The sequence below is a fragment of the Onychomys torridus genome, chromosome 11 (genome assembly GCF_903995425.1).
Source record: "Onychomys torridus chromosome 11, mOncTor1.1, whole genome shotgun sequence".
In the NCBI taxonomy this organism is placed as follows: Eukaryota; Metazoa; Chordata; class Mammalia; order Rodentia; family Cricetidae; genus Onychomys; species Onychomys torridus.
The window spans coordinates 56114641-56139695 of record NC_050453.1 but is presented as its reverse complement, the minus strand read 5'-3'; positions in this window follow the sequence as shown (position 1 = coordinate 56139695).

Genomic DNA, 25055 nt, shown 5'->3' with positions numbered 1-25055 from the left:
CTGGTCTTGTTATTGGATGACAGACATCATCCACACTCATCAAGGAAAAATAGAATTGACCTGAATAGGATTAGAATTTTTTTCAAATTACAGTTAAATTCCCTTTTTGGTTTTCATGTCTGTGTAACATTTCACACTTTGTTTCATTCTCTGCTTTTGGTTGACTCTTCAGCTAGCTTCTTGGGAGGCATGCCCACCGCAGACCATGGGCAGATGTATTGATCAGTCCCTGTGAAAGCTCTGTTCTAGCTTGCTTTTTTTGCTTAGGACTCAGCTGACTGCTGCTGCCCACTTTAGGAGTCTGTCAGCTCCCTGATTGCTGGATGAGTCAGAATGTCAAGTTCTACCAGTGACTAACATGGCTGGGGAGAGGCCCCAGGCCGTGAGGCTATGGGTGATAGTCTTTACCTCCAGTGGCTTTTGTTCATTCTCATGCGAAGCTGGGAGACTGATGCCACACTGTACCACTTGCTGTTTAGGAAGAGGTTAAGTGCACTCCACGCCCGATACAGGGCTTCCATCAAGATGCGCTGGTTAGGTGCTCAATGTAAAATATTAACACTAATAGTAATTATTACTCATCCCATCATCTTTACTGCAAAGGCGAAAAGCAGCATAGTATACTTAGTAATTCCTCAGATGAGATGACGTGTTTTCTTCCCCTCATTCGGGCTACCACTGTGGCATGTGCTTCCGTTGAGTGGCCTGTCTTGAAGACAATTCCTTGTGGCAGCAGTTCATTTTTCCAGTGTTTACAGGAGAGCAGTGGCAGCCAGACCAGGGCAGATTCCAGGCACAGGCATGTGTATAAAATTATCACCATAAACTGCCTTCAAAGAAAGGCACTGACTGTCTAAAAATATACAAATACCACTTGATCTAATGACTTCATTCTTTTGAGATTTCCTCCATTTTTTTCCTGATAATATTTAAAAAACTGCAGACCTGTGGAAGCTATTACTGAAAGTATTTATGTATATGAACATAAGAGCTGGTCAAACAGGCTGGGAAATCACAGCTGAGAATTTGAGAATCAGCCATCAGTGTCATGTGTCCTGTTGGCACGGCCTCAGTTTACATGTAGTAAAATCCATCACTGTTTTTAATCTCTGATCATCATATGTGAGCTTTAAAATATAAGATTATATAAATATGAAAATAAGGATTGGAAAAATAAAGCTTTACAGGTTTAGCTTTCCATAGAAGCTTGATTTTAGCCATAGAAACCAGAAGTGGGTGCTCTGGGTACGTCTGCCCATGCCCCTCCTGGATGTTGTTACTCCACAGTTACCTATCATTGGCAACATCGATTGTTTATCAATACTATGGTGGGATAGAGGGACCCTGACAGTTTTATATTTGAGGTGTTTGCTTTGGGCCTCCCATCCTCTGGCTTAGCCTGTCAGACTCTCAGCTACATTTAGTATGTTGATAGTGAATTGAAGTGAAATCAATAGGGTATTCCACCAGATGTCTTACTGAGTGGGGAGATCAATTTTGTGCATGGCTACATTTCCCCTCATTGAAGTATGCTGCATCCACATTGGATGAGTGTGTTGAATTCTGGTCTTGAATAGAATTACCCCACTGCCTTAAAATAACTTAAAAACAGTGCTCTCTCTCTCTCAGAGACATTTACAAATTATTACCCCATATAGCTTCTGTTTTAAAGAAATAGTTGACAACAAAGTTACATAGATGAACAATGGTTTCCAAACTTTCCATGCCTAAACCTCATAAGCCAGATTCAGAGGGCTGAGACACACACAGTGGAGGAGCAGATGTGGGAGGATATTGGAGGGGAAGGAGTGGGGTAGATGGAGTCAAATACATTATATCTGTACATGAATAGTAAACAGAATATAAAAAAAAAAGATTGAGCAAATGTAACATAGTGGCCTGAAGGTGAAGCTGTACAAAAACCTCTTGAAGCAGAGATCCTTAAATCATCTGGTCCATCTGCAGAAGCCTGTCCATGTTATGTGGCATTAAAAGAAATACTATCTAAGGAGCAGGAAAGTACACCTGGTCATTGCTAGAGAACTCACAATCGGACCACAGCCACTAGCCTTTCCTGAACCTCGGCTTTCTTCATACAATAGATGACACTGGTCACAGATGCTTGAGAAGATCCAGACTCCTTTGGTTAAGAACCCAGGCTCGCTTGTCTAGTAAGTTGGAGGCACAGGATTTTTATTTTAAATGCTGGATTTTCCTGTCTATGGCATAGTTTAGAACTTCAGTGAAAAGCACACTGTAACTGTATTCTTGTTACTGCCCTTGCAAACAGGTGAGAGGAGGGGTCGTTTTCTGGTACCCTTGATTTTGGTTTACCTGGCAGTCAATATCCTCTTTATAGATTTGAAGGATGTTTTGCTCTTGAGATCCTAAAATGAAAATGTAAGTTGGATGGAAGTGTGATTCTAAACACTGTCAATATAATTAAGCTTTCAGTTTAGTACCCACAATAAATTTGGAATGAGATGATTTGCAACTTGACTTAGCTATTATCTGATTGTGTCAATGTCTCAATTTATCTGTAAGTGTTAATTGAGAAATTGCTGTTCAACATTTTTGAGGCTTGTATTATATCAGTTTATTTCTATTTATTAATATAGCCATAGGATGACTTTCACATACACAATTAACTATTTTGACTTACAAATTGACATTTTCACATAGTTTAAAATCTATTTACATCTGTCTGCCTGTCTTCTATCTATCCATCCATCTGTCTATTATCTGGTTCAATGTATATAATTTACAACAATTCCAAAACTGGTTTCAGGACAAAGCAAACAGAAAGGGGACCAGGAAAGGAATTTCTCTCCTAGTTACAGTATATCCTTGATTGTACTAAAGTTCTTAAGAGTTACAGTTGTTTGAGTCAACACCCCCATAAACGCTGGCTATATCTGAAGGGATAGGTGACATACTGAATCTGCCAGAAATCAATCAGCCCTGTTTTCTCCAGTGAGTTCAATTTCCCAGTCTCCAAAGGCTTTTATCAGAGCAGTTATCATGTCCCAGAATAACTTGTTTCTGCCTCAACTTCTTCTTAGGTAAACAGGTCCTGAAAGGAGAAATCAGCAGAAACAGAGAGAGACAGGGAGAGGCAGGAGTCGGCATCTCTGGAATTTAACTAGACCTTTCAGTTGCCTTCTGGGAGGGAAGTGTCTTCATATTTGTCTTCATGTGATTCATCATAATCACGAATGGATCTGGAGAGCTTATACTATTTTTCCTTTTCTATATGAACAGAGGTGCTGTTATGTGAGTCCATACACTCCCACATCTAGCCTGTTACTTTAGCAAGGGGCTAGATACTTTCCACATAGACGTACATTGCTGTGTTTCCTTTTTATCACATCGACAGCATGCAGAATTAAATATTGGCTGTGTTCACTATTAGTGATGTGCGAACAAAAATTATTCTTTGAGAAAGCAAGAAAAAGTCTGTTTCAGGATTTTTGAAAGGATTTTATTACTTTGTATTGATGCCTACCTCTTGAACTAGCAAGAGAAAATTAAATGATTTAACTAATTTTGTATTGATTTATACTTTTCTGATTACATGCAAAATACAAGCTAATTGTCTTGACATCAAAACTTATAGCAAGCAATTATATATATATATATATGTATATATATATATATATATATATATATATATATATATATATATATATATATATATATATATATATATGTAAAATGTGGAAATAGACCTTTACATTTATTTAATTAAAAAACATACTGGACTGCTTACTATGATGCGAACATGCACACATTCTTCTGAATCTTTCAGAGAGCACACTTCTGTTTCTTTGTAGAAAGTCTTCTTCTGTTGCCCATAGGGTTGGTCTCACTTTGCAATTGATGCTATCCTAGCAAACAGTATGTAGATGCAGCAAGGGCCTACAATCTGTCTCCTAAAGCATGAGTTGAAACAGATTAGAATTCACAGATGTCACTGGATGTAGGACCTTTCTGTTGCTATGTACTATACCTCTAGGTCAGGCATGGTGTATGGCACTACAGCTCTTCAATGTGAACAGATTTTTGAATGGGAGGGGTAGTTCAGCATAATAGGTCAAGTGAGCTAGACCATATTTTTGTCTAGTCTCCAACAAGATCTTTACCAGAAACATAAAGAAGCATAGCCTCATTTCTCCAGAGACTGTACACACACACATACACACACATATCCCTACACACACATGCACACACACCTACACACACAAATACACATAGACATCCATGTACACTAAACACACAAACATTCATACACATACATATATGAACACACATGCATGCCCATACACACACACCTACATGCACCTACCCAAACATGAATATCCATGCACACAATACATGAACACACATACACAAACATGAGCATGTGCACACACACACACACACACACACACACACACACACTGCCTTCCAAAGACAAAATGCAGTGCTCAATTGCAGACTGTACAGATGGGACATTGAGCATGGTGCTGGGATAGGTTTTGGGTGTTTGCATTCCCCAGAACTGAACATCTTTCTTGAAGTTCACTTGGAATAAGAAGTGTGCTGATCTTCTACATTAATTTTAGAGGCTGTATCTCAGAGTTACTCATGGGATGACTAAGTACTGATAATTTTTACAGTAAGTAGGAAGCCTTAACATCAGAAGGAACAATGTTTTCCGGTTCTATTTTAATTTATTTTTATTAGACACAAAGGACAGTGACAAGCATGTCTGGTCTATTTTCCCCATCCTTATGACGGCTTAGTCACCCGATCCACATGTGACAGCTGAGAGTCTGAGCACACTGATTTGCATTGAGTGGAGATCATAGCGGGAGTATCGGTGCTAAGCCATGAGGTTGTAGGGCTGTCTGTGATGTCAAGACAGTCTATCTTATCCCAACCTCACACATTTGAGGATCTACAGGTGCTTTTCCTTAGCCCTTTGACCCCAAGTTTCAATGAACACTGAGAGCAAAGGAATAATTTTAATTTAACCAAATGATGGCAATCATGATCTATTTATTATTGTAAGATTGTATATCCCAATGCTGAATAAACATATTCCTTAATGATTTTCAGCATCTCAGAGTTTGAGTCTAAGGACCTTGCAGCTTCCACGTCTTCCTCTGCTCCACAATCCTTTTTTGATGGCGTGTTTAAATTCTTGGGAAGGGGAGTGATGAACTTTAGAATGTCTTACGATTATTTGGAGAAGAGTAAGATGGTGGATTAGAACCTTCTGGTCAATTTTTAAAAATTAAGATAAAAATACAATATTCATGCTGGGAAAGCTAAACAGACAAGTGATCACCAGGACAAACAATCCCCAAACACCCAGAAATCCCTTAGGGGGGGAATTTCTCTGAAAAGAGAGACAGCTAAGCCACCAATGTCCAGATGTAAAATATTGCTACCACTGGCTGGAGTAAGCTGCAGTCACCAGCAATGCTGTCTCACTAGAGGGCTTTACCAGGACCGGAGGGAGAAGTTCCAGGCGGTAGGGACCACAACCAGGGATGGACAAGCACACAGGGAACAGGCCAGTGTACGGAAAGCAATGGGAAGAGTAGAGGAACTGGGGTAGAGACATGGAAATACTCAGCAGAGCAGGGTATTGTCTCATCTACAGTAGCCTACTCATGCTTCATGGGATCATGCAAACAGTGCTGGGAAACCTGGCATAGTATTCTGATGCTATGGCAAAAGTAAAGCCATGTAAGGTGGGCCCTCCACGTTCTGTCAGAGAGCCGGGGAGTGGAGATTGCCCAAAACACCAGAGACAGGGTTGTTATGACTTACAGACAGGGGTCCCCAGAATCAAGACTCCCGGCAGAAAGTAGATTTTTGTCACAGTAATCCTCATTGTGTGGGAGCAATCCTGAGTTAACCTGTTTCAGATGCTGGGGATACCATCCTTGGTGTGTGCCATACCCCTCTTGTCCACTTAGAAGCATCCCCTGTACTGTGTGGAAACAGAAGCCAGGGTACAATTTGCCCTCTGGCTTTCCAATCGACTCAACACTATTCAAAAGTCAAGTTTTCAGCTGCTGATCCGAAAGCCTCCTTTATTGTGTATAATTACAATTTATACTAATTCTTCAATCCTGCTTCATTTCTCAATCGATTTCATTCTATGCTAGACAATACTGCCTCATTTTAATTACAGTTTCTCTATAATATATTTTATGTTTATAAAGGTTATTCCTGTGAAATATTGATGTTTTAGGCTATTCTTGCTCCATTATTATTTTATATAAACTTTATCAGCAGTTTGTTTAGGTTAAAATGAGTGGTATTTTTATTTGAATTGTGCAACATTTGTAAGTTAATTATAGGAAAATTGCCTTGAAATTTTATACTTAAAAAAGTTATTCATTTTTCATAGATATTTTTGCACATTATAGGTTATATTTATACCTTGACCTTTAAGCATTATGCATGGTCTTATTTCAGCCATTACATAAGTCTAGCAACATATTCACCTATTTGAAGGCTAATCATATGCAACTAAAAAGTTTATATCTTCCTACTACACTGAATTCTTGTATTTTCCAGGTTTTTTTTTTTTTTTAGGTATATACTCATAATCATCTGCACCAGAAATGGCATTCAAATTTGTTTTCTAGTCTATGTTATTAACTACTTTAAATGTAATTGTATTAGCTAATGCCTCTGTTACAAAGAGAGTGGGCAGCTTAGTTCTGTAACAGTGTGGTCTTCAGTGATGAAGGATGCCCATAAGCAAATATATAATTGAATTTTATTTTAAATGATACAGAGTATCATTTGTCAATTACTCTTCTAGAAACAACATAACTCAGTATAAATTTATTAATGTGTGCATATTAACTTAATATATACAATATCATATTATAATGCGCACACACATATATTAATTTTATTAGGTTCAGTGTGAAAATACCCTTGCATTCTTACTTTGTTATGATACATTATTTCAAAATTTGCCTTCAGTTGTTACTAACATTTTATGTTTTCTCCATAAATTTATAAATAAAACTAGCGTGTTGTGTTTGAAGAGAGAGAAGGGGGTGGAATGTAATGTACAATCTTTCTCAAGTTGTTGGTCAGTAACATGTAATTCAACATATTGGGCAGTTTTTTTCTATATTTAAATTCCAATTGTATTTAAGTATCATTTTATTTTAGACTAAAAACCTATATAATTCTCCTGGTGCTGTTTTTGTAAGGGGAGGAGTTTTTAACTGTTCTGAACAGATTGTCCTTTTTGGAGTCAGTTTAGATAAAGAACTAATCTATTAAATCTATTATAAACATTTGCTTATTTCTCTGATAAGAGTTGAGCAATGATCTGCTCTATGAGTATAGCTGTATGTCACTAGAAGTCATTTTATTGCTATGTTCATTTAGAGTAACAGTAGTAAGCTTTTCCCTGTGACCTAGGACCTACCCAATCTCAGGGTCCTGACTACCTTAGCAGTGTCAGGTGTGGGTTCCATCCATGGAGTGGGCCTTAGATTCAATAAAAGGTGGTTGGTTTCTTCCACAGTGTTTGTGCTACTAATGCACTAGTACAACTTGCAAGTGTGTTGTTGTTGTAGGATGAAAGGTTCATAGCCGGATGAGACTGATAATTGCTGTTCTACAGTAGTGTGTATAGTGCATTCCAGCACTACCAATACTAGTCAGAAGAGGTGAAGATTCTAGTTGCACATCTCCTAATTTCTCCACCTTTAATGACATAAATAAGTGATTTCTTCAGCAATAGGGCCTTACCCTCAAGTTGTGGAGGGTAGAGAGTAAACAACAGTATTGGCGATAGCCTATGTTTGGGAGGCAGTGTGTAGAACCACTTTGGCCAATGATTCAACAATATGTAACCCATTCCTGGTTCTGAGGATATGACATCTAATTGAGTTATCACTCACCAATTTTCTGGTAGCTCATTTAAGTTCCTTTTATATATGTCTATAGTTTAGGAAGGTTCTTGAGTACTAGGTTTCCATATGGATTTTCAAAAGGTCTTAGTGCTTGTGATCCCTGTCCGCATTCCCTTCTCTACCTTGATCTCCTCCCCCATTCCCATTTAATTCCCTTATCTCTTTATAATACTATGTTCTATTTCCTCTTCCTTGGAAGATTCTCCTGATCCCCCATTTCCTTATGAACCACCCAAAGTCTGTGGATATTCTGAATGAAACACACTTATCTATAGCTTAAAGAGTAACATCCACATAGAAGAGAAAACATGCAATAATTATCCTTTTGGGTCTAGATTACTTTGCCAAGGATGATGTTTCTAGACTTATCCATTTACCAGCATAATTTGTAATTTCATTTTTTCTTAACAGCTTAAAAATATTACACTGTGTAAATGTGGCACATTTTCATTATCCATTCATCAGCTGATGGACATCTAGGCTGTTTCCAATTTCTATTAGGAATAGAGAGAACCTCAATGAACATGGATGAACAAGTATCCCTGTAGTAAGATGTGGAGTCTTTTGAGTATATGCCCTGGAGTGGTATAGATGGACCTTGTGGTGGATTGATTTTCATCTTTTTGAGGAACCTCCATGTTGCCTCCAAAGTGGCAGTACCATTTTGCATTCCTACCAGCAAGGAATAAGTATTCCCCTTTTCCTGAGTTTTCACCCACATCTGCTGTCATTTGTTTTATTGATCTTAGCCATTCTGACTTGGGTAAGATGAAATCTCAAAGTAGCTCTATTTTGTGTTTTCCTGATGACTAAGAACGCTGACCATTTTTAAAGTGTTTCTTAGTCATTTCAGTTTCATCTTCTAAGAATTCTCTGTTTAGTTCTGTACCCCATTTTAAAACTGGGTTATTTATTTCCTTGATGTTTAGTGTTTTGACTTCCTTGTATATTCTAGATACTAACCTTCTGTCAGAGGTATAGTTGGTTAAGATTTTTTCCCATTCTTTTGTTTGTTACTCTGCTTGAGTGATGGAGTCCTTTGCTGAATATTAGCTTTTTTCTTTATGAAGCTTCTTCTCGAAGTGGATGGTAATTAATATAGGGACCCAAAATTGAACAATGACAGACAGTAAAAGACTTTGGAGTATTCAGTTCTAACTTGGCTGTTTTCATTAAATGCTTCCCCTCAGTATTCAGAGGAGGTAGGAAGATAGTAAGAGCCAGAGGTGGTAGATTACTCCAAGGAAACAGTATCTTCCAGATAAACAGGGCTCAGGAACATAGGAATTAGATACTATAACAGCATGTACAAGGCCTGCACAAATTCAACCCAGAAAAGAAGTTCCAGCGTGGAGAAGGGAAAGTGGGCACAAAGTCCTACCACTAAGTAAGAAATTATTTGCAATTGATATCTGCTGGGAGAGGAAAAACCATTTTTCTCTAATGGAGTGACACTGTGTTTATCAACAACGCTTCAGGGCAGGGCTCACGCTCAGGAGTAATTGACCAACACAAAACACACAAAACAGACGTTGTGTCTTTTTTGTTGTGGTTTACAGTTTTTGGAAGAGAGAGAGAGAGAGAGAGAGAGAGAGAGAGAGAGAGAGAGAGAGAGAGAGAGGAGGGAGAAAGAACATGGAGTTGGGTGGGTAGGGAGGTGGGAAGGATCTGAGGGGAGTTGGGGGAGGTGAAACATGATCAAAAGATATTGTCTGAAAAATGTAAAAAAAAAATAAATAAGTTATTAAAAAAGAACAATTTACTTGCCAAGAGTCCTGAAAAATCATTTCTTTAAGAAATTTATATATTTTGATTATATGATTTCTTACTTTTGTGTATAAATTCTATATTCTATTTAAGAAACATCTGGATTTTGGGGTGGGGATGTAGATCAGTGGTCAGGTGCTTGCTTAATATAATTAAGGCCCTAGTATCTCTCTCTCTCTCTCTCTCTCTCTCTCTCTCTCTCTCTCACACACACACACACACACACACACACACACACAGAGGCACACACACACACACTCACAGACACACATGTGCATTGGTTTTATTGATAATTTAGAATTTCTCTTTATTTTATGCTTTTTATTTCACTAATGTTATTAAGCATTTTTTGATCATGTGATTTGTTTTGTCTATTTGTTCGTCTTTTCTAGCATTCCAAGGTGTGTTTTTGTTAATGAGTAAATCTGGACTACTATTGATACAATGTTTCATTACTTCTCTGAACTATAACTTGGCAATAGTCCATAGATTGATTTTCATTGTCATTGTTTCCTACCAGTTTGGTTTTTTTTTTATCTCTTTCAAAACAAAAGTCACTTAACATCATTTGGATACACTGAAAATAGAAGATTATCTTAAAACAATCAGTATTAGTTCATAGTTTTTGTATTAGGGCCAAAGTACATTGTATTATTTACTTTCATATTGTAAAGCTATTTCTGTTAAATATTTTGTTGATTGATTTTTATTTTATGATTATTTATGCATTTATGTGTATGTGTGTGAGAGTGTGCACTCTATGGTGTGTGTAAGATTCAGAGGACAACTTGAAGGAGCTGGTTCTTGCCTTCTACCATGTGTGGTATGTGGGCTCAGGGAATTGAACTCAGGTCTTCAGGATTGGTAGCAAGTGCCTTTACCTGATGAGTCATGTTGCTGGCCCTCATTAATTTTCTATACAAGCTTGAGTGTAGTTAATTTTTATGTAATCCATGTTTGCTTAAAAGCAACAATTATTTCTAGTACATTCTAAGTACTGGATTATAGTGTATACCTACAATGTACCTACTGCAGTCTGAATGTAAAATGTGCCTTGCAGGTTCACATGTTACACACTTGGTTCCCAGATGGTGGTGCCATCAGGCATGGGTGTAGAACTTTTAGGAGGTGGAGTCTTATGGATTGAAGTAAGTCGTTGCGGACTAAGGTTTCAGCCTTACTTCCTGCTCACTCTTGGCTTCCTGACTGTGGACAGACGTGACAAGCTGCCTCACATGCTTGCTGCTATGCGTTCCCTGCCATGATGAACTGTAGTCCTTCAATCTACAAGTTACCAATAAATCCTTCCCCACTTAGGCTGCTTTTTGTCAGATATGTAGGAACAGCAATGAGAAAAATATCGAGTATGACTTTCAGGCATGTTCTTCGTTTACCAGCTTATCCAACATTAAAGCTGTCTACTGTTAAGATATGCATTTTAAATTCCTTATAATTAGTATCTCATTCAATTTCTTTGTATGTAATAATTTGATGCCTCTGGGGAATGTAGATATGGAGTGTTATTATTCTTCACTGTGCACTGTAGCCTTCAACATTATGTTATTTGTCCCTTAATACATTTGCTATATTACTAGCTTTTCTAATGTCAGAAGAACAGTTCTTGCTGTTGCTTTTTAAATGTGCATCTGAGTGCTGTACTTTTGCCCCGTGACCTTAGTTAGCAGCTTCATTAGACTTAAAAGGAACTCAGCCAGGCTTGAAAATGAGGCAGCTGGCTTAGGGTGTGGGCGGTCAGGTGGGAGGGATTTTTCTTCTCCTCTGCAACCTGTCTGTGAAAGGGCCTCACCTGAGGTGATGCTATTTCGAGTTTGGCCACTAGGTTGTATTGTAACTTGTTCTGAGCTTTAAAAGCTGTGTTGCTGTACAGGTCATATTGTTTTTCTCTCAATTACTTAACCAGAATGTACAATTTAAGCCTGGGAAAGTCCCTCTTTGTCTCAAAAGAGCAAGACATGGGAAAAGTGAAGACGGATGAAGGAAACAGGGACATAAGCTAGAAACTAGGATTTTTCTAGTACAAATATATGGGCTTTTGAGGATTTTTATCTGTCATTTTCTCTGGCTTGTGTGTGTGGGGGTTGAGATGAGTGTGTGTTTGGCTTGCCAGCCAGAAAGAAGGTATCTCTGCTTTTGTCATTGGAATTCAGCCCAACAGCTGTATATCTAGAGATCATTCTCTCTAATGGTTCTTTATCAGTTTTATCCATTTGTTTATGACTAAATAGATCAAAGGGGAAACACTATTAGGGCATATGTCATGCTAATTATTTACAAACGATTTCCTTCTTTTCTGGGTACAAATGTCAAATTTGGAGCAAAAGGGATAAAAATACGAATTTGGTAGTGGCTGTGAAGCTGTGGAGGGCTTTCCTTCAGTGTTACTGTGGGATATGTTTTGGAGGACCAGATTGCATAAAGGTAAAAGGGATATTCTGTGTTCATTGCTTATCTTTAATAAGGGGGGTGTTCAGTTTTTCTTTTCTTTTCTGTAGGCAACACGGTGCAGTAACAGGCTCCAGGCTGCTGGGTGATATAAAGCGTAAGTGGGTCAAGAACAACAGTTTATAGCAGCAGAGGACAGTTATTAAAAACCTCTGAGGTGTCTTGAATAGCCCATTTATCCAGTTCACTTAAAAACTAGCCTGGAATTAGTTCCCGACTAGAGAGGACACCCCCTCCAATAACAAATAAGTGGTGTTTCTCTGACAATTGTGCTGGATGTGCAAATATTGGCCGGATGTCACTTGACTGAGGACATGTGCTACATGTCCTCCATACAAACACAAGTGACAAGGAGTCCAGGGCCTCAGAGGTTTTAGACAGCTGGTATGTGTCCTCTTGAGAAAATGCCATCTGCACTACAAATACAGGCATAGTTTCAGGATAATTAGCTTCAAGGGACAACTCTCCAGGGTGTCAATGTGCTGCACCCAGGTAATAATAGTTTCCATTTATTGAGTGGTTTTCTGCATTTCACATGACCCTGTGTTTTCCTCTGCTAACAGAAACTCACAAATTCACACCATCACTCTTGTAGGCGTCATTGTAATTGTTTTTCACTTTAAATCACTGAGGCACAGACAGATTAACTTGTTCAAAGTAAGCATACCTATAGAGCTGGGATTCATGTGTTTATTCTGTATTATACTCAAAGAAAAGCAGCGGCAAATGGAACCACAAAATCATGTCCTGATGTGTAAGCGACATGCATCTTCTGGTTAAGGATATGGTCCAAATGACTTTGCTGGGCTCCTGGCCTTTGCATATCCCTAGGAAGATTGGTCTTGTTGTTGGATGTCCCCTGCTGCTTTCAGTCTTTGCAGAAAGCATAGTCCTATAAACAACTGGGAAGTGATTCTTTCTTCATTTACAATTCCACTCTCCCAGGGTTAGCACTGGTTTTTGCCATGATTTTTTAATTGATTCTTTGTGGGTTTCACATTATGCATCCTGATCCCATTCATCTCCCCATCTCTTCATATCCACTCTCTGCCCTTGCAACCTCCCCCTCAAAATAAGGCAAAACAAGTTTCAAAAAGAAAACCCAAAACTCAAACAACCAAACACACACACACACACACACACACACACACACACACACACACACACGCACACGTGTGCATCTGTGATAAAGTGACTCATACAATATACCCTTTAGTCCATACATCTTTCCTTGTAAGTGTTCATTGCAATGAGTCATTGGTTCAGTCAGAGGCCTCTGGCTTCTGCTACACCCTTGATACTGGGCCCTCACTGGTACTTCTCCTGGATATCCTGTTGTTGCCTTGTGTCATGGAGATCTTGAAGCTTTGGATCTGCAGGTCTGGACCCTTCACATGCTCCAGCAGTTCATGGTTGAGGTGGATGTTGGGGAGGGCCAACTCATAGCCTTGGTTTTGGGCCTGGGTGGTAGCTGGGTTAGTCAGCCTGTCAGCTTTCCCTTATTGACACCAACCGCACTGCCCAGGCTAGCTTACCCATGGCAGCAGGCAGTAAAGAGTTGGACCAGTTCTCCTGCTCTCACACCCTCTGGCCCGGTCACCTGTACCCACATCATCAGGGCCAGCTCTACTATTTTTCCCAGGCAAGGTGCAGGGCCTGTTCTCCATGCTGCAGCTGGTGAAGGGCAGGGCCAGCTCTCCCACTCTCATGACCTCAATCAAGGCCAGCTTTCCAACCCACCACAGGTGGAGAGGGACAGGCGATGTGGGAACAAGATTAGCACTTTAAAAGATTCATGATAGCTGGGCAGAGGTGGCGCATGCCTTTAATCCCAGCACTAGGGAGGCAGAGGCAGGTGGATCTCTGTGAGTTCAAGGCCAGCCTGGTATACCAAGCAAGTTCCAGGAAAGGCACAAAGCTACACAGGGAAACCCTGTCTTGAAAAACCAAAAAGCAAGCAAGCAAACAAACAAACAAACAACCCAGGATTCATGAGATTTGTCTTCTGTAAACTACCCTGCAGACATACTTTAAACATTTTCCTGTCGACCCACTGTTTTGTTTGTCCCATTCTTGCTGTTTTATAAAATTATCCACCCTCAGCTACTAATTGTGCAACTTACATTTTGTACAACAGCTTGAGGGGGGAGGTTATATTTGGGCTCATGCTCTCATAGCATTTGGTCCATGTTTGCTTGACCCACGTGTTTAAGCAGAACATCATGGCAGCGGGAAGGTGTGACAGAGGACGCCCCTTACCTCATGTTGGAGCCAGCAGAGACAAAAGATTGGGTCAGTAAGGAGTTACTGCTTTGAAGTGTATCTTCAGCCACCAGTTTCATTTAGATAGGCCCCACCCCACTAACTCTCCTCCCTCCTACAGAATAATGCCACCATGTGGGGAACAGAGAGCACAACTCATGAGCCTCGTGTCCCATTTTGTTGTTACATGATATATGTTGAAAACATCTTCTCTGAGACTATTGCTTATTTCTGGAATTTGAGTTCTGTATTTCTTGGTGAATAGACATTTTCTTTGAATATAGGAAAATCAGTCTTCTCTACAGATCAAAATCCTTGTGTTTAGAAAGTTCCTTGTTAGATGCTAGGATCACAAAGACATCTTATCTACTGCTTTTAAGTTTATTTTTTGCTTCTCACGCCTAGTGATTTATCACCTTTGGAATTGATCTCTGAGACTCTTGGAGAGCTGAGACCTAACTTTTAATGCAGGTCTGGTTGTCCTTGAGTGTCACCTGACTGCCTTACTCTTTTTTTGCACAAGTTTGCAGGGCTAAGCTATTGTGGACCATTTACACACAAATGTACTTATGTTTGGGCTTTCTCTCCTGTTGGTTTACTTGATCACTCATGTGCCATTACTTGATTGTTCTAATTTTATAATAAAGTTTTACCACAGGAATAACTAATTTCCTAACACAAAATGCCATCACTGTGGTCTTTATTATCATGTGTATATTTTAAAAATCATTCTATAAAATTTTACCAAACCATGTTTGAAGCTTTCCTTTATACAGCAATTTTATATGTGTTATTTGTATTGTATATTTACATTAATGACTATCCTATATTATTTAGTTTATTTATGCATTAACATATTGTATTTGTTTGAACTATGGATAGTTTGTGGGAAGCTTAATAATAAAGAATGTTTTATTTCTTGAACATAATATGTCTCATTACTTATTTAAGGTCTATTATGAAGACAATTTGGACTATTGTAACAATAAAATTGATTTTTTTATATATTGGATTTAAACAACTAAATATATTAAAGTATAATTTCCATGTCTAAAAGCACTACAACAATTTGTATGTAAATTTTTGTATGAACTTGAGCTTTCAAGAAGTTGAGTGATCCAGCACACGCCTTTAATCCCAGCACTCAGGAGGCAGAGGCAGGAGGATCTCTGTGAGTTCGAGGCCAGCCTGGTCTGCAGAGTGAGTTCCAGGATAGCCAGGACTATATAAAGAGACTCTGTCTTGAAAAACAAAAAAATAAAGCAATCAAACAAAAAAGATTTGGTTCCCAGCATCCCTGTCAGGCAGGTGACAACCATCTGTTACTATAGCTCCAGGGATATTCAATGCCTTTGGCTTTCATGGGCTACTATGCTCACTTGAGTACACAATTAGTTTTGACATGATTTTACATTCCCCACCAAGCAGTTTTTTACTGCTTACAACATGTTTTATTAAGCTGTAATTTTCTTTAGTTTAAGATATCCTTTTGTCTCTTTTGTGGCTTCTTTACTGGTACACATTGAAAATATGTTGTTTGCTCCACAAACATTTGGATGTTTCCCCTAACTTTCTGTTTTTAATTTCTAGTTTAGGTCTAGGATGATATGAGAATATTCATTTTTAAATAATATTTATTTATTTGTTTGTTTGTGTGTGTGTGTTTAAGGGCAAAGAGCGTAGCCTGTCTTGGTATTACACTATATGAGCTTGCAAAGAATGTGTATGCAACCTTTTTTGGGTGGAGTAAGTAAATGTAAATAAATGACACAGTGGTGGAGAATTTCATCCATGAGTACTGTATCTCTACCATTCCCCTCTCCATCTCTCTCAAACTCTTTCTGTGTCCCTCCAACTCCTCAAATTAATGTCTTCTTATTCCTTAATTATTATTGTGCACTTGAAAAGTCTTGTCTGCTATAAATGTGATTCAAATTCTACTCTAAGAAGTGGTCCACATAGTGATGTCCAGGCCTGTGCTGCTGCTGAGGGCCACGTCTGGGTCTTTGGTCATACTACAGCTGGGGCCTGTGTTGATGTCTGTGACCTGTGTTACCACTGAGGGCCATGTTTATGTCTGTGATCTTTGCTACCACCTTAGGCCATGGTGACATCTGTTGTTGTTTGCTTTTGCTCTTTTAGGGGGGTGCCACCCAGTTCCCAAAAAAGTCACACACAGAGGCTTATTCTTAATTATAAATGCCTGGCCTTAGCTTGGCTTGTTTCTAGCCAGTTTTCCTTTAATTATCCTGTCTACCTTTTGTCTTTGGGCTTTTTCCTTTTCTTATTTCTGTATATCTTACTTTCACTCTTACTCCATGGCTGGCTGTGTGGTGGGATGGCTGGCTCCTGATTTCCTCCTCTTTTCCTTTTCTCCCTCTATCCTAAATTTCTCCTTCCATTTATCTTCTCTGCCTACCAGCCCTGCCTATTTCTCTCTCCTGCCTTGCTATTGGTCATTCAGCTCTTTATTAGACCATCAAGTATTTTAGACAGGCACAGTAACACAGCTTCACAGAGTTAAACAAATGCAACATTGTAGCTAGAGTTTTCCTGCCTGGCCCAGTCAGGACAAATCTCCCTTACCCACCAGTCCCACAGTTGCTCAGACCCAACCAAGAAAGCACACAAAAACTTATATTGCTTACAAACTGTGTGGCCGTGGCAGGCTGCTTGTTATCTACCTTTTCTATCTTAAATTAACCCATTTCTGTTAGTCTATACTTTGCCACATGGCTTGTGGTTTACCAGTGTCTTTACATGTTGCTTTTCATGGCAGCGGCTGGCCGTGTCTCTCTCCAGTCTTCTACTTCCCAGAATTCTCTACTCTCTTGTCCCGCCTATACTTCCTGCCTGGCCACTGGCCAATCAGAACTTTATTTACACAGAGTGATATCCACAGCATCTAGCAGTTATGATCCTATATTTTTTTTAGAATGAACCATGTCAAAATTATGTCTCCCTCCAACCTTCTACTTCCCAGAATTCTCTTCTCTCTTGTCCCGCCTATACTTCCTGCCTGGCCACTGGCCAATCAGAACTTTATTTACACAGAGCGATATCCACAGCACTTCCCCTTTTCTTTTTTTTTTAAAGGAAGGTTTTAACTTTAACATAGTACAATTACATATAACAAAACAATTATCTAGCAAGAATTACAGTTACAATATTAAAGAAGATATCCTATCTATCTTGTATTTGTGAGTCTAAGGTTTTATATCTAACTTATCTTGTATCATAACTGAGGAAATTATAACTATCTAGTCTTCAACCACATCAAAGACCTCAGAAGGATATAATATTACCTGAGAACCGGGAGAAGGATGTAAACATTTTTCAGGAGTCTTGCAAGAGTAGACAGAGACAGCTGGCAGCCTGGACAGTCACCTAATGTTCCTTTGTAAAGTTGGGGCATCTGTTTTCAGCACACAGGACTAGAGTCTCTTAGTCACTTCTCTCAGTGTTCTGTAGAATGTCTGGAAGTTTCCTCTGTGAAGCAGGAACCTGAAGGACCATTTTGTCAAACAAAGTTTAGTGGTCACCTTTCTATGGGTCCTGCATGTCCAGTTGATCAAGCAGTCCAGGCAAGAACAGTTTCTTGCCCAAATGGCTATTTTTGCCAAGGTGAAGATAAGATATGAAGTGTCTTCAATGCCCATTCTCCTCTCTGAAGTAAATCGGTGTTGCCAGGAGCAGACATGTTTCACTGTCCAGAAAGTCTAAATTTTAAAAATATTTTAAATGCCATATTCGGTAGACCTTTGAAGTGTTTGAAGATTGCCTGTCTATCTGAAATATCTCTGTGTATACCTAGAAGACTTAACTAACATGGCTATGAGTATGATTATCATAGATGACCAGTTATTAATCTATTTTTAATTATCCATTACAATTTTAAATGAGCTATATGAACATAATACCTTAAACAAGAGTAGAAATATACACACAATATAACAGAATTAACTAAGTTTGTATCAATAGACTAAAATCTAAACCAATGTAAAACATTTTAAACAAGTTGTTGCTCTTTAGAAGTAAGTTCCCTAATCTACCCTTTCATCCTATTATATCATATCACCCTTTCTTCTTTAGAAAGAGATCTCATTTATAATCAACCTGCTTTAAAGAAAAATATTGGTTTCTCTCTGTCCCACACCAGAGGGCTCTTCTGATTTGGGACACAAGAATCTCTTAACCTTTTTTTTAGCAATATGTCTGGGTTTAGAGAAGGAGTAAGCCAATTTTATCTCCAAAGCCAGCTGGGAATTTGGGCGTAGTTTCTCTTACTACTTCCTGCTGGAGGGGGGCGCTGTATCTTATGGGGACATAAAGAAAATTTTAGGATTATGGAGTAGTCCGTGAGGGTAAACCTCTGAGGCAGTTGCCTTGAAACCATTGTGGATGTTGGATCATCTGGGCCATGGTGTCATCGCAGACCTTTCAGGTGGTCTTGGCTGATCAAACTTGATGTATCTTAATCTAGAACAAATCCACAGCCTCTGGCTTTCTGTGGAAACAAAAGCAGAGACTCTTTTCCAAAGCAACATATGCTTATATCCAAATTTTGAAGTTAAGGTACCTTTAAAATTTACATATTTGTTTAACTCAACAGCTTTTATGATCAAATCTTTTTCTGCAGTTAAAAATCCCAAAGACAAGACAAACCAGATTCTCCGTGTAATATCCATCTTTGTAAGACTGAAAAGCCGCTGTGGCTGCTGGCTCCGCCCACCTCAGCTTCCCAACATGGCGGTGGTACAGTTTACCGCCAGCTCTGAGTCTGGAGCCATGTGTACCATCAACTATCAGAAGCAGTTCTATCAAAGCAGTTCATAGCCCAGAAACCTTTTGTTGTTGTTGTTTTTAACTAGCAAAGGCTAAATCTACCACACAGCAGAGTAAAGCACCGCTTGTAGATTCTTTATTCCCACCACACTGCAGGTCAGACACACACACCAGGAACCCGCCATAGTAGCTCAAACCGGCAGGCTGCCACTAACTTGAGAGAGATAACTAGGAAGCTGTTTTTAGCTCTGTTTAGAATCTTTTTTCTCAGGCTTTAGGTGGAAACTCTTGCCAACACGTTGGACGCCATTTGTAGTTAGAGTTTTCCTGCCTGGCCCAGTCAGGACAAATCTCTCTTACCTGCCAGTCCCACAGTCGCTCAGACCCAACCAAGAAAGCACACAAAAACTTATATTGCTTACAAACTGTATGGCTGTGGCAGGCTTCTTGTTATCTACTTCTTCTATCTTAAATTAACCCATTTCTGTTAGTCTATACTTTGCCACATGGCTTGTGGCTTACCAGTGTCTTTACATGTTGCTTTCCATGGCAGCAGCTGGCAGTGTCTCCCCAGCCTTCTACTTCCCTGAATTCACTTCTCTCTTGTCCCGCCTATACTTCCTGCCTGGCCACTGGCCAATCAGAACTTTATTTACACAGAGTGATATCCACAGCACAACATAAACAAAAGTAACACACCTTAAAGTAATATTCTATAACAGATGGTCATGGGCCATGCTGTCAACATGGGCCATACTGATCTGAGTGGCCTGTACCTGAGGCCATGGTGATCTGGGTCCATTCTGCCATTGAGGGCCATGTCTAGGTCCATCATGGTCTTAACTACAGTCAGGGTCTGTGTTGATGTCCACGGGCCATGCTGCATTCAAGGGCTTTGTCTGGCTCCATGGCCATACTGCAAATGGGAGCCCTGTTCATGGTCTGTTCTGACATCATGCTCCTGAGGACCATAATCCCTATTTCCACTTTCATCCACAAAAGTAACAGCCTAAACAGAAAGCCATGGAAGAGAACTCTTAAAAACTGTGATAAGATGCTGAAGTGTCACTCTCCATAATAGATGGTTTCCAGCAGGGGTGTAGAGGGGAAGGACTCAGTTCTATTTAAGGGGCAGACCATTGAGAGTTTGAACACATTTCAGTGAGTATATAAATACAAATGGGACTTTAAAAAATTTTTATTGTGGGGAAGTCATGAGGGCAGGGGGAAGTGGACAGGAAAAGGATTGGGAGGAAAATGTGATGGGTGTGTGTGTGTGTGTGTGTGTGTGTGATATGAAATTCCCAAAGAATCAATAAAAATACATTGGAAAAAAGAAAGAAGTGTATAGATAATAATTGCCACACTATGTTTTGAGTTTTAAGCACTAGGGAGTGTTAATAACATCAAAGACAAAGGTGAATTAGTTAAAGGCTTGGTAGACATACATATGTTCCATTCACACATGGACAAAAGAAAGAATATTTACAACACAAAGTGTACACATCACAAAGAACTGTTTGTGCCCACACACACATGGCCCTTAAGAAGGACAAGGAAGTAATGTGACTTTAAATTTTAAATTTTTTTTTAAAATTGTGAATCCACAATTCTGTTGGGGAAGGAACCTTGTTCCTCTGGTCTCTACTTAAACCCACTTGCATCTCTTGCAACCTAGTTACTGTTGTTAGGTAACATTTGGAATTCTGTAGTGTTCCATTAATGATAAAGGCTGTGAATACGAATCATCTCACTCCAAGAACTGATACTAAGGAGAAGAATTAGGAAGTAACTCTGTCAGGTGATTTTACTCAGGGAAAACACTCTGGGTTAAGTTTAGAAGTGAGCGTGAATGAGACACAGGCTCTGGAACTGAGGAATGGGATGTGCTAAAGGGAAATGTCTGTCCAAGGAACCGATCTTTTGATATTGAAGATAACAACGGAGCTAAGACACTTTCAGTGGGTGATGAACATTCTTTATAGATTTTAAACATGTTTTTCTGAGCCTACACTACATTTAAATCATTTATCTATAGTAGGTTTTTAGGAGAATTGATTTTTGATTCTTCTTTGCTCCAAAAGAGTAATAATTGAAAATCTAAAAATGAATTTAAAAAAAAAGTACAGTATTTCACCTCCCTGTCCTGTGTGTGTACAGTGTTGTGCAATGACCATCGTGGTGATTGTCCGTCTGTCTTTCTCCTCACCCTGTGTCTCTCTGTTTCTGTCTGTCTGTGTGTCAATCTCTCTCTTCCTCTTTCTCTCTCTTTCCTCTCACTTCAAGCAGAAAACCAGCAGAGGGCACTGGTAGTCCTAAACATGGAAGAAATCTAGTAGAAAGCTCCCTCCAGAAGGGACCAGTGTTAAGACAGGGAGGGAACCCAGAGAAGCATAAGCTTCTTTTATTCATGTCTGTGCTTTGTAAGTCACAACTGTTTCTATTACTAATGGGTGTAGCCTTTCCCATTTCTCCTTTTGAATGTTTGAGAGTGCCTTCCCCAAAATATTCTAGCACTGCATTAAATACTTTTGGTAGAGTGAAACTAGTTAATACTATTTTTCTTCTGCAATTATAAATTACTTTGACTCAAAATGTTTTCTTTCATGTGGACAGGATTTGACTAGAAAATTGAAATAGGATTTGCCCACAGAGACATTGTATTTTTACTTGGTTTATATTTCACATGGTGTGTGTGTGTGTGTGTGTGTGTGTGTGTGTGTGTGTGTGTGTGTTTCCAAGTTTTAAAACCTATTCCAAAACAGTTACATCTATCATAAGTGTACAGAATACTCATAAATGGAAAATATAACTACTTGTGCCTGTTGTTAAAAACTTAAGCTGACGTAGTTTTTGAACTGGAATTTCTACCAATGTGTCAACAACCCTAGGATATATAAGTATCTCCAGACATTTGTCTTTAGGATGAAATTGCTCTTAAGCAGGTTACCGTCCAATGGCAGATCCTTAGATGAACCTGCTTTTCTCAGCACCCAACTTTGTGTGGCCAAGAGCTCTTTACAGTAACTGCACTGTGCTCAGGTATGCCAAAACTCAGGATTTCATATGTTAATGCTGCTAATTCATGTGCATATGTGCTCTTGTCCAAATGCTGGACATTATTATACAGGATGGATGTCTTTACTTCTAAACAGACAATTGACAGCCAAGAAATACAACATTCTCTCTGTGCTGAAGGATAATTGGCTACAGCATCATAGCTTTAAAACTAGAGAAGCACGTGTTCAAAGACATGTGCAGTGCTCACTGTGAAGGTGTTACAGACTTTAGCACTTGGGGTAGTTTTTGTGGATGGCCAGGTAGAGATCCAAAGGCTGCTGTTTGTTCTTGTTCTTACTGTGATCAGCTCTGGAGAGTGTTGGAGAGTCTGTTATTCATGGTCACAGGAGGACCAGAGACCCAGTGATAGTCAAATCTTGGTATTTTCCAGCTTTAAAAAATGATTTAATGAAAAAAAAAAAAAACCTGCAACAACCTACACATTTTTCTTGGCTTCCTTCCTTCATGGTGGAGCTGTAATCGGATATGGCAGTCCATGGCTTTCTGCCTCTGGATGGCAGTAACCCCTGCTCGAATGTTCATGACCCTTAACTGTAATATCTTAAAGTAAGGATTTCCTGTTCTTTGTCAATTTTATGTCCAAAGAAAACACTAATTTTGCTTAGTCTGAAACACACACACACACACACACACACACACACACACACACACACACTGCAAGCAAGGAGTCTGTTTACCGTTAAAAGTCGATACCACCAATCCCAGGCTAAAAGGAAAATGAGGACTCAGGGAGCTAACCTAAAAAAAAAAAAATTGGCATTTGGATATTTCCATATGTTTATATGTGATTCATTTTCCTTCTTACATAAATTAACAAATGCTGCCGAGCCAAGCGTATTTTTTCCCTCAAGACAACGAAGGTCTGCAAAGCTCTAGGAATACATCCAGGCTTTGGGAATAAGCATGTCTACCACTAAAATTATGTGCTCTGATTAATATAGTCCATCTGGATTTTCTGACTGAGGCTTTTCATAGACACAAAGAATTAAAGAGCTTAAACATTAAATACAGAGCAGCGCACACATGGTAAATGTGGTTCACTAACCTCCCCATGCTGTGGCTACTGCAGTACCATGAACCGACATCTGGATCGGGCTGTGGGCTGTAATTTATTGTCCTGTAAGATTTTCTGGGTCCTCTTCTAGCGTGGTCTTTTAAACCCGCTGTTTCTTTTCTTTGGTTCTCTCTCTTAGTCACAGATGCTCCTGTACTGTTTACCTCCTACGGTGGGAGGGGGGTGAGCTAGGCCTGAAAGCTGTTCCAACCTCCATCCCCAGCTCTTGGCCTCTGCACAGAGCTTCTATGGAAGGGTTTCACGTCCCTAGCTCCATATCTTGTGGAGTCTTCAGAGGGACCTTGCATGGGGAAGGAGGATGGATAATTTGTGGGAAAAAGTTTCCACATTCTGGCATTCTTCTTCTTTTTTGGTTAATGTGGTTCTGAGAATTTATTAAAAAGTGATAGATTAAGACCCAAACCTGGCTGAGTGGTGGTGGCACATGAATTTAATCCCAGCACTCTGGAGGCAGAGGCAATGGATCTCTCTGAGTTTGAGGCCAGCCTGGTCTACAAAGTGACTTCCAGGATAGCCAGGGTTACACAGAGAAACCCTGTCTCACCCCCACCCCCCCACCAAACAAAACAAAACAAAGCAAAGCAAAACAAAACAAAACAAAACAAAACAAAAAACCCACCAAAACAAAACAAAACAAAAAACCAAACTCAAACCTACCATTTGAGCTATAGGCCTGGGAATGTCAGTTCTGGTGTCTAATTGAAATGACATTAACTCCTGATGGCTTCATAATAACTGATCTCAAGTCATTGTTGGTTTGGAAGACTTCAACACATACTCAGGCATTTAATTCTTTACAATTCTGAAACATGAATGAAAATCCTATGACTTCTGGATGATAGATCTAAAAATTATAAATATTACTGCAATGATTTTTTTTACTACCAGGTGAATTTTTTTCTATAAGTATGAAGATGAATATTGTGTTTTCTTGGGTTAATAGTGGATAATATATATTCAGTGTAAAGATGGGCATAGAAATAACTGGGATACAATAAAGGCCCAAATATACAGTCTATATAGCAAAATCCAGTGGAAGGCAGAGAGTCACTGAGTCCAATAGTGCTAAAAACAAGGAGAAATTCTGGGATACAGTTCTTCAAATCTAAGGTCAAGCTGATAGAAATCAGTGTAAGAATTTAGCAAGCTCAGAGAACAATGAGACGTCAGGAGAAGCACATTCCTAAGGTGTGCTTCTTTCATGTTTCTGTCTTTGTACACTTGAAATACTGCCACAACCTGCCTGGAGATAGAAGACTGCTTATCACTAACCCAAATGAAGCCCAGAGCCGGGGAGTTACTGTGACTGGCCTCATCTGGTTTGGGTTATTTCCAGCATGCAGCAATGGCCTCCACTCCAATACAGCCAGAACTGAGTATGTTGCCAACAAGAGGAATGTCATGGTTAGACACGAGTGTTCTGAAGATTTGCATCCAAGAGGGTCAGGACCCACAGTATCTCCCACCCTGTTCATTTGGGAAACTCCAGGGTACCTTTAGGAAGTGTTGCCAAGTGTCTTTTGAATCAGTGATCTTCTGAATTCTATTCCCAGTGTTTCTGTCTGTGTCCACTCTTGATGAGTTTTTATTTCCATTCTGTCTCTTTGTGACTAGTTGTTCATCCCTAAACATTATCCAGCACTGTGAAGGCCAAAGCTGCTCAGTATGCTGTAGAGAAAGGC